Source organism: Cajanus cajan, chromosome 6, assembly GCF_000230855.2.
Source record: "Cajanus cajan strain Asha chromosome 6, NIPB_CcT2T_4, whole genome shotgun sequence".
NCBI classification, from domain to species: Eukaryota; Viridiplantae; Streptophyta; class Magnoliopsida; order Fabales; family Fabaceae; genus Cajanus; species Cajanus cajan.
The window spans coordinates 31,666,706-31,672,972 of NC_138522.1; positions in this window are offsets into that span (position 1 = coordinate 31,666,706).

Here is a 6,267-nt window from a genome sequence, read left to right on the forward strand (position 1 = left end):
CTTTGAGCTTTAGGATACCATTGTTGATGGCCGCTTGGATTCCCAATGCGCAAGCCTCGTATTCAGCCATGTTGTTTGTACAATCGAAGTTGAGTCTTGCCGTTATGGGAATGTATTTTCCTTGTGGAGAGATTAGCACTGTGCCAATCCCTTGTCCAAGCATGTTGGAGGCTCCATCAAAATACATGGTCCATGCATCATCTTTTGGTTCTTCATGTTGTAGATTCATTATATACTCATCGGGGAAATCATCCTGAAGGGATTGGTAGTCGTTGGTCGGCCCGTGTGCTAGGTAACCAGCTAGGGTACTGCCCTTGATGGCCTTTTGTGTGACATGTACGATGTCAAATTCTGATAACTGTACTTGCCATCGGGCAATCTTCCCAGTGATTATTGGTTTTTCGAACACGTACTTAATTGGATCCATTTTGGAAACCAGCCAAGTAGTATGCCTAATCATATATTGCCTGAGCCGCTATGTTGCCCATGCTAACGCACAGCACGTCTTTTCTAACGGCGTGTAGCGGGTCTCATAGTCGAGAAATTTCTTGCTCAGGTAGTAGATGGCTCGTTCTTTCTTTCCCGTTTCATCTTGTTGTCCTAGCACGACTCCCATGGACTCATCAAGCACGGTTAAGTAGAGGATTAATGGTCTTCCCTCGACAGGTGGCACCAATACTGGTGGATTGGCCAAGCATTGTTTGATCTTGTCAAAAGCTTGTTGACAATCCTCATTCCAAGATTCGGAATGATTCTTGCGCAACAGCCTGAATATTGGTCTACATGTGTCGGTCAACTGTGCGATGAACCTTGCGACATAGTTCACCCTGCCGAGGAATCCTCTTATTTCTTTCTCGGTTTTAGGAGGAGGCATTTCCATTATTGCCTTCACTTTATCGGGGTCCACCTCTATGCCCTTTTTACTGACGATGAACCCGAGAAGCTTACCCGACCGAACTCTGAAAGTACACTTAGCCGGATTTAGCTTAAGCTGATACTTGCGAAGCCGGTTGAATAATTTTCTCAAATATTGGATATGGTCCATTTCGTCCTTCGACTTTGCGATCATGTCGTCCACGTATACTTCAATTTCTTTGTGGATCATGTCGTGGAATAGCGTCACCATTGCTCGTTGGTAGGTGGCACCCGCATTTTTGAGTCCAAAGGGCATCACCCTATAGCAGAAAGTACCCCAGGGTGTAATGAAGGAAGTTTTCTCGTGGTCTTCCACATTCATCTTGATTTGGTTGTACCCAGAGTACCCATCCATAAAGGAATAGAGTGTGTTTGTGGCTGTATGATCCACTAGTGTATCGATGTGAGGTAAGGGAAAATCGTCCTTTGGACTGGCACGATTCAGATCCCTGTAGTCAACACAAACTCTAATCTTTCCATTCTTTTTAATGACCGGCACGATGTTAGCCAGCCATTCGGGATACTGAGATACAACCAAGAATCCCGCATCTAATTGCTTTTCTACCTCCTCCTTGATCTTTAAAGACCACTCGGGCTTGATTCGTCGGAGCTTTTGTTTGACGGGTCGAAACCCTTCTTTCAACGGTAACTTATGCTCGACGATATTAGGGTCCAAACCGGGCATGTCATGATACGACCATGCAAATACGTCCTTATATTCCCTTAGCAATTGGATCAGTTGCACCCTTATTTCATCACTGATATGGGTCCCAATGTTGACCTCTTTTATCTCTTGGCCCTGCCCCAAATTCACGGTCTCCAATTTCTCTTGATACGGTTGGAGTAAGCGAGCTTCTTGTTCTAGCAGTCTTTGCAGATCTGGAGAGATGGTCTCCTCATCACTGTCCAACTCAACCCATTCATCCTCGGCTTTCGGATCCCGGTCGGAGCGAACAATCACAGACATAATTGTTTTATCGGTTCTGTTTTTGGTTTAGAATTATTAATGTTAATGAGAGAAAGAGAGAAAAGAACAAATGAGAGAATGATATGTGAAAAATGCCTCTTTATTGATATGTAAAAAAAAACTGTACAAAAAACCCTTATTCATATGAAAAGGATCTCATGATCTCGGGTACTGATCATGAGTCCCTAAAAGAAAAGAAAAATGTGGAGGGGCCCTATCGTGGCTTGCTCTTCTCTCTACTCCTGCTTCGGCAGAGGATTCTTGCTCACGTCGGGTTCTGTCGAATCAAAAGTGACCCACCCAGCATCGATAAGGTCTTGGACCTTATATTTGAGAGCTCTACAGTTCTCCGTTGAATGCCCCGGTGCCCCCGAATAGTATAGACATTTGTCTTGCGGATTGTACCAATCGGGGTAAGGTGGATCAATTTTCCTTGGTGGAATGTAAGCTAGAAGATGAGCTTGTACTAGCTTCGGCAGGAGGTCGCTATATGTGGTCGAAAGTTTATCAAACTTCTTCACAGGGTTGTACTGCGACTTTCCTGACTTCGAAGCGGAGGAAGATGAAGAAATAGTTACGGCGTTGACTCCTCCTTCTTTCTTCTTCCCATAGGTCTTCTTAGCTTCAAATGATTGGGAAGGCCCAGCTAGCTTCCCACTTTTCAGCCCTTGTTCCACTCTTTCTCCAATGGTGATGACGTCCAAGAAGAGCGTTGTCGTGTTCCCTATCATTTTGTCATAATAGGGACCGATCAACGAGTTTATAAATAGGGACACCGTCTCCTTATCCGACAGCGGGGGCTCTATTTGTTCCGCCAACTCCCTCCATCGTTGGGCGTACGCCTTAAAAGATTCATCATTTTTCTTACTCAAGGCCTGAAGATCGGACCTATCGGGTGTTAGGTCGATGTTATACTTGTAGCGCTTGAGAAATGCGTCAGCCAACTGTTTCCATGTACGCACCTGATTCCCATCCAGCTGCATATACCAGTTGAGTGCGATGTCAGCTAAGCTCTCTTGGAAGCAATGGATTAAGAGCTTTTCATTAGTGGCATATGCAGCCATCTTTCGACAATACATAGTGAGATGACTTTTGGGGCAAGTCGATCCCATATACTTTGGGAAATCGGGCACTTTGAATTCGGGAGGGAATTGGATGTCCCTTACTAAGCACATGTCGGCGGCATCTTTGATATCGAAGTCATGCCCCTCCATAGCCCTCAGCCGGTCCTCGAGAGCGTGGAATTGCTCCTTTGAAATCTCGGGCTCTTTAATTGTAATCCCCGCCCTAGGGGGTACAGCCTGCGGAGGCTCTTGCTCTTGTTCCTCCTCATGATGGGATTCATGGTCACTGTGTTGAGCCCCGTGTTCGTTTCGGTGACGCATGAGCTCCATCATTTGCGCCATTTGCTCCTTGAGCTGTGAGAGCTCGGCTGTAAGCTTCCTATTTTGTTCCTCCAACGCTTCCATTTTCTTGAGTTTCTGTGCGCGCGTGAGGACAGAGAGATGACCAGCCACTTTCTAAAATGAATGCTTGATCTAATTAGTTTATTTATGGAATGAATACACTCTTGACATGAGCTTGATAACCTTCCATCTTTAAGGCGTTGCCTTTTTAAGACGGAGGTTTACCACCCTCCTTGACTTATGATCTCTCCTCAACGGAGAATCTCAATAGTCATGGGTCTCTTTCACTTACGTCAAGGGGTATTGGTGAGCCCAAAATGAATGATTATGAGGATGCGTGATGTCTTTTTGGTAATGATGCACATGCTCCTTACTTTTATTATATTTTCACACATGGTCTTTCCTCTCATGTCATGACATTTTTTATGCATGGGGTTTATTCTTAGACCTTATTACGAGGTTTATTATTAATGCACAAACAATGTCACATAGACCTATACACAAACAATTCACTCATCCACGAACAGTCATGAGCGAATCACGAGATAGGGGTATCCTGCAGAAAAGTGCATATTCAAGGAGGTTCTAACTGTTCTCACTGGTCTAAGGCCCCCAAGGTGCCCCCATTATAGGGACCCAATCCCTCTCGTCGTAAGTCGATGGAAAGTTCCAGCGCACTGTCGGACTTGAGTTCATGGTTATCACCTTCAGTGATGCTTTCCGACAACGGTCTACGGGCACCTATAGACCCATTCTGATGGAGGAGGCCCATGGGCTAAGGGCCCAACTACTAGAGCAATGGCAAGAAGGATGCATGAAGAGTGGGCCCAAGCCCAAGGAAAGCCCACCACTTTATTTTGTTGGGCCTTGAATCAAGCCCAATTAGATTAGGGTTAGTATAGGAGTGGGCCTTAGTGCCATGTATTTCTTTTGGGCCTTGTATTTTCGGCCTAGTAGCATAGGAGTTTCATTTGAAGGTCATTTGAATTTAGGTTAATTAGAGTTACATGTGGAATTACATTAGCATTTAATTAGTAGCACATTTGGTGTGCATTTCGGCCATGTGCAACACATGCACATGGTGTGATCCGAAATGCAACTCAAATGGCTTCCTAATTACATGCCAAATGTGTGCACATGGGAGGGTGACCGGTTGGCACCAAAATTTGAATTTTAGAATTCAAATTTTGGCGCCTAGAGTTAAGATAACCATACCATGGTTTTACTTAACTCTAGGTAAACCCAACTTAAACCCTTAACCTAATTTAGCCTATAAATTCCTTATGACCGAGTTTTGTAGACACTTTGGACATTATTGAATGAGTATTCTTCTCAAAGAAATCTCTTCTCCGAAGTCACTTTGCTTCTAGCCTCTACCCTCCTTGAGAGCTTCTCCTTGTAGAGCTAGGACACCTTATCTTCTTAGGACTTAGCTTGTATGCAAGCCTAGGTCACCTTGCTCCTTTGAGGCGTCTCAAATCCTTGAAGAATCATCTAAGGAATCCGAGAAGGAGTGAAGAATCCATGTGCATCCAAGTGGAAGCACATCACATTCGACAACCGGCCGTACTAACATCCACTCCCTATGGCTTTCCACTCATGCCCCCGGTATAGAGGGAACTGTTGTGTGCAAAGGTTCGTGTGCAGTTTATATTTCAAATAATTTGCAAAAATTTAAACATTCAACAGTTATTAAAGCCAATTAGGTAAAACATGTTATCATACAAGCGAGGGGTAATGAAGTAATTTTAAACCGTTATTTTAGAAATAATCCATCACTAAATGGGACTGACTCTCGAGGCTTCCCCAGTGAAGTCGCCATCTGTCGCCACCCGCCGAAACGGACATTGGCATTCGCGACGATGGTCAGACTCTTTTTAAGTTTTGAAAAATGATGGATTGTTAGAACGACTTATTCTCAAACTGAGACCTCATCGAGCTAACAATTTTGTTTAAATGACTCTCACCAATCCATGTTAATCCCAAGCGGGACCCTCCATGGATTAGTGGTTTTCTTAAAAAGAAGGGTTCTTGGAGTCGCCACCAATATTTTACTCAAAACATTGGAAAAAGATATAAGGAAATTGATTTTCATAAATCAACTTTGGCCATTACAACCAGAGTCGGGTAAGGGAGTCGGTTACGTGCGAGGAAGGTGTTAGCACCCCACAACGCCCCTTTCGGGTTCCCTATGACGGATTATTTCATAAATAATAATGTAAAATTACTAGATTACCCCTATTTATTAGAAACGATTATAGATAAAATATTTACATGATGAAAGCTCTAAACATGCAATGCAATAATCAAAAAGCAATAAATAAAAGCAGTAAAGGAAAGGATTTAGAAAGAAACCTTCGAAGCGGGCTTTTATATATTCAAAATGAAGTTTAGGAGGCTTTTTGGCGCTCCTTCCCACTACACGTCCGCTCGCTCCTTTCCCCTAAAGATAATTTTTACTATGGAAATCAGAGAGATTTCCCTTCGACTTGTTCGAATCTCAAGCTAATGGCTCATGACTCAAGAACTTCGTCGGATCGGCTCCCGGAGAGATTTCTAGGGCAGCGAATAGCTCAAAAACCCAAGAATACTCAGCAGGAGGGTTGAGGAATGTGTAAAAAGTGTGGGAGGACGTGCCAATGACGTCCTATTTATAGGATTGAGGCGCAATACGGCCTGGGAGGTCAATACGGCCCGTATTGAGTTTTTGAACTACAATACGGCCGTATTGAAGTTCAAAAACTTCAATACGGCCGTATTGGTTTCAGTGTGGCCGAATTGTAGTTCAAAAAGCCCAATACGGCCGTATTGGTTTCAGTGTGGCCGTATTGTAGTTCAAAAAGCTCAATACGGCCGTACTGAACCTCTGGGAGGGCGTATTGAGCTCCAATCCTCACACACCCTTATTCTAAGCTACTCTAAGACTTCTAAACCTACAAAGAATCATCCTAGGGTCTTCCAGGAGTCCTTCCGGCTGAC